We start from the raw sequence: 9,374 nt of genomic DNA on the forward strand, positions 1-9,374 counted from the left end.
CACGTGGAAATATAAACTGGCTGGTTTATTCGACGTCATGGTATGAATAAGCGATGCATCTCAGTTGTATATACAATAGACACCCAATAAGAGCTTATGATAGGTCCCCAGATTTAATCTAGAATAACCTTTTATTTAAATAAAATGTCAATAAACACACATTTCATTCACGCGTCATCAATAAACAATATATAAGCAACATACGTTAATTACTGCTTTAAAAAAATCCAAACAGGCAAAAGCTAAACGCAAGTCATATTTCTTAAGTTTCCTGTAAACATTAGAATGCATTTTCGCTAGGAAGTAGTTAGCATGACGTCATTTGCAATGCAAATTGCAAAGATAACTTAGATAGCAGACGTTGTAAAACTGAAACTGTCGGGGCGTGAACTTTTTCTTATCATTGGACTTGGTTCTGTCCAGTTTACCGAGATCAGCTCGTTATCCTTAAATACTGCTTTCAACGTCTAAAGCTTTTAAAGGATCTTTATTCGCAGCTATTCAACAGTATAATAGCAATCTCAGTCCGAACGTCGCTGAATTACGATAAGAGAGACAAGAGATTGAGGAGAAAGCAAATAAAACATACTTTTCTGTTTTAAAGTTCTTAATAAAATTTTGTAGCTAAGGCACTACAACAAATGTGTGTGGATTGTTGACATAATCGCTTTACGACAAGCGTCACTCACTACTGCCAAAGGAATTTGTATGAGAATGACATTAGTTCACGCTTTGACACGTGACTTGTACATACAAATTCGTTTGGCTTTACTGGGTTGCCGTAAATTGATTTTGTCTCAAGCCCCATGTATGCTTAATGCATATGTGATTTTAAATTATACTCGTTTTATAATAAAGAGGTAGAGTAAAACATTTCGTCAATTGGGCAACAAAAATATGAGACATTCGATTTGATTGATATCGCTTGTCTAAACATGGCTCAATGTTAGCCTGTTTTTCATTTCCAATTTGTCCTCGTAAATCAAAGGATATATTTGACAGTATACAGAGATCTGATTGAAATCACATCAATATCTAATCTCAGAATAAATATCAGGATGTTTCTGGATCAATGATGACATGATAGCAAGTTTTTGCAGTTCCTAATCATGTATGAAATTTACTAAACTCCATTTTGTTTTGGTATGAATGGTTACTACAATGTTTAAAAATGGAAAAATTTCGCGTTTAGTAGTATTTTTAAATACATACCTACTTTCATAATAGTAAATTCACGCTAGTAGTAGTAGTAATACATTTCAATCGTTTATTTTATAATTTAAGGAACTTCATTACTAGTATTTTGTGTTAAAACATCGAAATTAGAATCTCGTTCTCACTCTATATTTAGAAATGCCTAAAGCGTAGGATTGAAAGCTGAATCGTGCTCTCGGCACTTCACGGCTTTCCGCCTATAAATTTTCAATTGAAATATTCCGTTCAATATTCAAATGCTCATAATAATTTCCCTATGCTAACAGTCAAATAATGTGAAATAGGCGTGGGTTGGTGCTTATTCTAATTTAATACTTTTAAACTAAAACGATTAAGGGTACTCTTTACATAGTTTTTTAAATAATGTAAAATAAAATCTAAATTTAAAAGTGTTAGTTAAGATAGCAGATAACGAATTACGGATAAAATTATTATAACCAAGGATCGAGTCATATGAAGAGGCTCTTTCGTTATAACGTTTCATTTGTTGTAGTGCCTTAGCCGCAACCTACAACTATGATACATAGTACATACTAGGCAGTCCGCAGCTGATGCATAGAAGTTGGTTATCAATTGGTCTAGCTCCTCTTGGTGAGGCGTTCGATGGACTCAAATTTATGAGAATTTTTAGCTGTTTTGTTTTTGCTATAATTTGCCTAATGCCTCGCCAATTACTTTTATTATAAAATTAACTATTTGGAGGAAGGAAGGTTATGTTCCTCCTCCAAATGCATCCTTCCTAGACCAGTTTAATCGCTAACTGACTGTGGTTAAGGTCGAGAATATCCTAAGCGTCGGAATAACTTTGTTAGAGCGTTTCAGTGTAAAACGTCATCGAAATTATTGTAGCCGTAGAATCTAGGTGTCGCTACAACTAGGTAAACAATTCTATAACAATAGCTGCCCCCGCGAACTTCGTTTCTCCTTAACGTGGTTTTAGTTAGCCTTAATACCGTGACACGAAATAATAATTTCACTGTATTATCGTCACTATAATTTGAATTTGATTTACACTTCGGTCTAAGTAACACGTCGTTGGCTATACTAACACCAAAAATTAAAAAGTAGAAATAATTGAATTTCGCGGTATTTCGTTTACTACCAAATAAATTTAATTTACACTTTAGCCTCAATAACTCGTGGTAATCATGATATTGAATTGTAGCTTATATGACACGTTTGTCGGTTTACCATAGCAGTGCCATCTATTGATTACTTACTCATCCAGTCGAAAAGTATCGACATCTGTTAGAATCTTTTGGAGTTAACAGATAATTGTGACTGTCAATTAATTACAGACAAATAATTTGCAATAAAATAAAATTGCGACTATAATTAAAAATCTAAGCTATCCTATCTCTTAAGTTGGACCAGACAGCTCACGGTGTGCCAATTTAATTTAAAATCGTTTAAGTAGTTTAGGAATCCATCGCGGACAAACATCGTGACAGGAGATTTATATATTATATAGCAATATAACATCTTATCTTAAGATCTCATCTCTCTGTAGTTAAAATGCACTGCACTGTACTGTGCACTGTAGAAACAATTCCGTCGATAACTTCATATGGGCGAACATTTTTCGTTTATAAAATAAAATATAGGTAATATTCTTGTAATGTTTTAAAACATTATTTGGGGGTATTTTTCTAATTATTAAAACTAACATTTTTATGTCAATTAAAGATATTTCGAAATAAGTCTAAATTGACTTAAAATCATATCTATTAATGAGCAAAACTAGTCAATTTAATATATTTTAATGCAACTGTCCTTTTTTAGCGTTATCCTTAATTATTTTCTAGATGAGCAAATTAAAATAAGTCAAAACATCCGTATTTACACAAAATTAAAACTTATTTTAGTGCAAAATTGCGACTGAAAAGCAAAAACCGCTAGTCTTAGTGAATTTAGGCTTCTGATATCTATGCGTTTTGCGAAAATGCTATGCTATTTATGTTTTAAAACGGAATTTTATGATGGAAAGAGTTGTTAGTTTGTAGTATATGGACATTAATTCTTTAGGTGTTTTACCATTTTGGTTTTGTGTTTACCATGTTAATGAAGAATGAAACACAAATCATATGTGAAGGAACTGACTCGCCCCAGTGGCTAAGCTCGAGAAGTTGAATCTAATATGTTTTATTCTCAGCAGCCGGAATTATTAAGACATCATACACTTACATTATCAGCAAAATAATGTAAGTGTATGATGTCATCGCAAAGATTGGAGCCGTCGAGGAAACTATTCATTTTAAATTGTTATAAGTATAAATATTTATATCTGTTAAATTAATTCACCAATTTGTTAGTATTTAGTTAACATGAGTACGGTTTTTTAAATAAATATCTTTTAATGCGAGTTTTTGACATTATTTATGTACCTTGACGTTTCGAGTGCTATACAACAATTTCTAAAAATCCGATTAGTTCGATTTCTTTTTTATAAACAACTTATTGGTTTTAATAAGATAATTCGAAAAATAAAATTACACTGGAATCAATTATGCTATCATATTACAATTATTGGGTATTTGGCGTCAATAAATCAAATTTGAAGAATAAGCGGACAATCCGCCCGTATAGTTCCAGCCTTATGAACTGTAAGAGCTGGCTCAGATGTTGCTAATTAATCTGCAGCGTCCCGCTTAATCATTTTTAAATTTTCCGACTGCATTTCATTTGATAAAATATTAAAAAAGCCTTATTCACTTGTTCTGAGCCGGGGAAAATTTTAGCCATGTTAATTCCCTAAATGCTGTTTCTATTTTAATTTTTGACGTGGAAAACATTTTGGTGCTATGCAGCTACGCGGAAAGCTACCTAAGCACAAAAATGGCACCTATACAATTCAAACTTTCTCACTGGTTAAAAATACCAGGGTTTGCGAGTATCAATACTGTCTCGAAAGATTCAAATTGCGAATGGATCAGAAAATAAATACTCCACGCACATTTGGCACATCGAAGATAACAAAAATTATTGATGCACTATACCATTGAAAAAAAGCTTAAGTGGAAACGGGCGGGCCACATCACAAGAAATTATTGACATCACAGGGCCGAACGGAAGATCGATAACTTTGTTTGTGGTTTCCATGTGAGTTCTGAAATTTAACTGTCGCTCTGTCTGTGCTTCGACAGATTATTGTATAATAATAAATAATCGCTAAAATTATTTTTAAAAATTAATTAATCACAATAAGCACATATAATTATTTAATAACAAACTATTCTTCTGATATATGTATTTTAAACGTAAGGTTTTTGGTGATACTTGACACTTAACACTTGACATTTTTAAACGTTTCCGACACATTTTGATAGACGCTATCATATTCATTGAAGTATACAAAATTTCAGTTAAATAATTACAGTTTTAAATATTGTTTTACTTATAAATGTCATGGGGTAAGCATTGTTCACAAATTTGTTTTCCAAAAACAAATACCTATATCGAAGTGAATTCTTGATATAAAACTCTATGCAACAGATATTACAAAACAACTTATAACTCAGAAATCAAAAGTAACTTAAATGTAAAAATAAATTCCTTTTAATTGTACAATATTAGTTTTACATAAACATTGGTTAATGAATTATCATATAATATAAATAATTCTATTTTCTTTACAACATAAACTTGACTTGACAAACTCGCTCAATTGAAAGACATGTTGCCGAAGAAGAGCTCCAATGAAATATGTTTACACCCAATTGAACATTGCCTGAAGATATAATAATTAATAGAAAAATATAAAATGTACGTTTAACGAATTTCAATACAATACACAAAATTATACGTATCTAATTTTTTTATACTTACACGCAACTCCGGCAGTCAAAATTACTTGGAGGCGTTCCAATCAAGGTCCCCCGGGACAGCTACATAATCAGTATCATCTATTTCAGGCGTTTTTGTTATATATACTAAATAATTAATTGAATATATAATAAATATTATTAAATATAGTTTGTGCAATTATGTGTAGGCACTAAAATTTTCAACGAATCAAAGTCGTTAAGCTATAAACTTCGACGTCGCGTTGTTAGAAGGCGATTGTCTTGTTCCTTATCTCCGTCAATTTTATAATGACTTATTCATAATCAAATAAAATAAAACTCTTCGATATCCGTAAAAATGATATAGTTCTTACTATATTAGACATAGTATATCTTATTAATTTTACTTTATGAACTAGTTTTAAATTAAACTATTATTTGGACACGTTCGATATAAAAAAGTTGAAGAAGAAGTGACTTAGAATCGCTTATTCTGCCATACTCTGAAAGTGCAACGGTCATATTATGGTTCAGCCGAGCGGTTATAGTACGAATTTTCATACAAAATGAATGAACGAAATCTGATTACCACTTAGGTCACGTGGGAACAACCTGTCTCTTTTATTCTTGTTCTTGTTCTCATTCATGGTATGAAAAAGCGATGCAACTCAGTTTTAGGTTGTCAATAGGCTTGGAATAAGAGCTCATGGTAGGCTCCCTGTGCCTGACATACATTGTCGACCGTTTGGGTATAAGGTAAGCCGGTTTCGTCACGATGATTTTCTTCACCGTTCGAGCGAATGCTAAATATAGATAGAAAGTCCATAAGTGCACAGCTGGGGACCTACTACCTACGACCTCAGGGATGTGAGCATGCTAAAGCCACTACGCCATCACTAATAAGTCGTAAAAGTATAAGGAGTCAAAAGTCGTCTAATTATAATGAATAAATGTAATTTTACAGTGTTTATTTAATCACTAACTGTAAAATTTTCAAGAAAACCAAAACTCTCAGAAATATAATCATTATGAGAAGTGAAATAATCCTCCATTCGTCCAGCTTATCCGGTTTCTTAGTGTTGTTTCGACTGTTTCCGGGTGTAACAGGAAAACGGACAAAAATGGTCCCGGTGCTAACTTCCGGACCTCTAATTCAGCAAATAGAAAAATATATGAAAAGACAATAGACAATGGTTGACAAATAAGTAACAAACAACTTATAACTTGAATATCTAGCATAGAAAATTACCTATGAACAATTGTAAAATATCTTGTCAACTAATACCACATGGCGTGATTTGTTTACGAATAAAATACAAATCAGTGAAATTACACCGTCTTATTCAAGTACACATCTGGCACTTTTCATCTCAGCGTAAGTACAATTTGGCAGAAAGGGACGAAACAGTACTGCACTTTACAAACACTAGTTGTTGGTAGAATGCATGTATAATCTTTAATTCATTAGCCATTTCAAATAATAAATCAGAATACTTTAACATTTGTCATTAAATTATAATTCTCACGCGGCATATAAAATTATATTCTACTTATGGTTCGTTCAAAGGCGTATGAATAAACTTTCTCCTGTAACAAAGTCAACTTTATCAAGGTCGAGGCTATCAATCAGCTTATCACACAAAGTTGCAACGCCAGGCCTAAGCCTATAAGCCTTATCGGTTAGCACCCTATCAATTGGACAACCTCTATAAATTCTTCGATAACGTTACTTTCAATCACGGTAAGTCTATGGGAAAGTAAGGCCTTGGACAAAACTTACAAACGTTAATGGCATATATTTACTGAGTTCGATAGCTAATGAAACTCTGTTACATTGATTGATTGATTTTTACATGCTTTTAAGATTCACAAAATAAAACTATATATTAATAAATACTAAGATATTTAACAGATATTATTGATGAAAAAGGTTACTGTGGTGACTGGACCGAAGGCCTCAGTGGCTGAGGACGAGAATTCTTCATAAGCGCGATTCAGGCCATAATGTCGTCGTACTATTTGTGGCTGCAGAAGCTAAGTGTCGCTACATTATTTGTTTACTTAGAAGAAACATGTTTTATTAACGTCCTTATTCGGAATTAGTAACCAAGCAGGCTAACTTTAATGGGCATGCTGTTATAAAATATTTTAAAATCCGTAATAATAATACATATACATACGCATTTAAGTGTTAAGCGTCAGTGCAGTTTGAGACCAAAAATTACAGTAACCAAACCGCGCCATCGTGTCAATTTTGAACTAGGTATATTTCGCACATTATTGAATTATTGAAACGAAAGAAAAATCATCAATAAACTTACTAATTAAATTTTAGCATATTCCATACACAGCCGCAAAGGAAGAAAATAAAGAGTTAATTAAAATCTTTCGTCTTTACGCGCAAGTTTTCGCGCGCATAATAATTGTGTCCCGCGAAATTAAACGCGGAATAATAAATATTACAATCAATCAATGACAGTTGTAATAACATTTAGGCCGAAAAGTGCTTCAGGTCACATCGGTATCAAATTGTTGGCCTTACTCATTCTCCGGTGTTAAGGACAAGCTTTGTTAGTCGGTCAGTTTGTAATTTTTGTTCATCTAAATAACACACGCACACGTAGACATTATCTCTATTGTAATATGTTCTCAAAATTAAAAATGTTCAGATAAAGTTTGAGCGATATATTGACTTGATTCATATTTTTTTTTGTACCGCAGCTGCAAAAAGAGGATATTGATAAGTAAGGCGTATGGTTCCAGCAACATGGAGCCACAGCCAACACAGCTAGGGTCTCCATGGACACACTAAAAGCGTTGTTTCCGGGAAAACTCATAAGCCGCTTTTGAGATATACTGTGGCCACCCAGACCTCCCGGAGTTATCTTAAAGCCAGAGTTTATGATGATACCCCTCTTACGAATTTTGACCAGTTGAAGACTAAAATAACGGCAAAAGTGAGAGTCATATCAGTCTCTGCAAATTCGCTTGTCCGCTATGCACTCTGCATTCACCGTGATGGAAGACATCTTGACGGTGTAATATTCCGTACATAAAATTCACACTAATAATGTATAATTTGTTTTTTTTTAATAAAGTTAGTTTAAAATTGGTGCTAAGGCACCCTATATAATTTTCGTTCGTTTACAATCGTGTGAACCAAAACGAAACGGTTTAAAGCGTCGCCTTAAAAAGCAATCAATCTGAATCTGAAAATAACTGGTATTTTTAACATTCTGCAATATGTTAAGGCAAATTGCGGATTTATATCGTTGGTAATTACCATAATTATATTTTTTATTTGGGCTTTAATATCATGTATTTATTTAGGGGTTTCACATAAAAACGCTCTTTGATTGTAGGGATATTGCAATATTTTTTGCTATTTCAAGTGAAAAAAATTTGAATTCAATATCGTTCCCGTAATCCAATTTGCTATGGTGTGGTCTTAAATTGAAATGTGTAACCAATAAAAATCTCTTAAAAGGCCACGAACCGGTGGGTCACCCACCTCTTAGTTCTATAAAATACCTACTACCTACGTACATGCATAATCATGGACGGATTGTGAATTTGTGGTGCTCTCCCGTGATAAACACACACGCGAAACAATAGACCGACCGAAAACAAGCGACAGGGAATTCACCGTTCCATTCGACAGACGCGCAACGCACATGAGTTGATTGATCTCAGGGATACCAACCTTATAATTGCATTTTTAAAAATTAAAAACATGGCCTTTTGTTTTCAGTAGGGACTTGGGGCTCTTTGTATCCACGGGCTGCAGCCCAAAAAGCCCTTAAGTAGATCCGCCGATGTCTATAACAGTGATTTTAAATAAAATTGTATTCCATGGACTAATACACCTCGTACTCGTGCTTTTCTATTTCACTATTCGATTTTTTCTAATCATTTGAACATAGATTTATATTTAATCTACGAGGGCATGCCTGATATTGCCTTGCATATCAGCTTAATTGTTCCATTTTTATCTTATATAGGATATCCAATGATGATAATAACTCAGTGGCGCTACAACCTTTTATAATTTTCCTCTGTATGTTTCAGCCTGTTGTCGTTCACTACTGGACATAGGCTTTCCACGGTCTGCATCTAGAGAAAGGCCATCTAATGCTTCGCCGACTGGTGCTCGGCCTCCATTCCAGAACTATTTTACCCCATCGGCCATCCGTTCTTCGGACAGCGTGCCACTTCCATTTAAGCTTATACTATGCCTTTTGCTATGTCAGTGAATTTTGTGCTTCTACCAATCTATTCATTTCTAATTCGATCGCATCGAGAAACCCCGAGTATAGCCCTCTCAATAGCTCACGCAGCGAAGTGAGTTTTATAAGTCTAACATATTGATTTTCAAAT

Source organism: Pieris brassicae, chromosome 7 (assembly GCF_905147105.1).
Source record: "Pieris brassicae chromosome 7, ilPieBrab1.1, whole genome shotgun sequence".
Lineage (NCBI taxonomy): Eukaryota > Metazoa > Arthropoda > Insecta > Lepidoptera > Pieridae > Pieris > Pieris brassicae.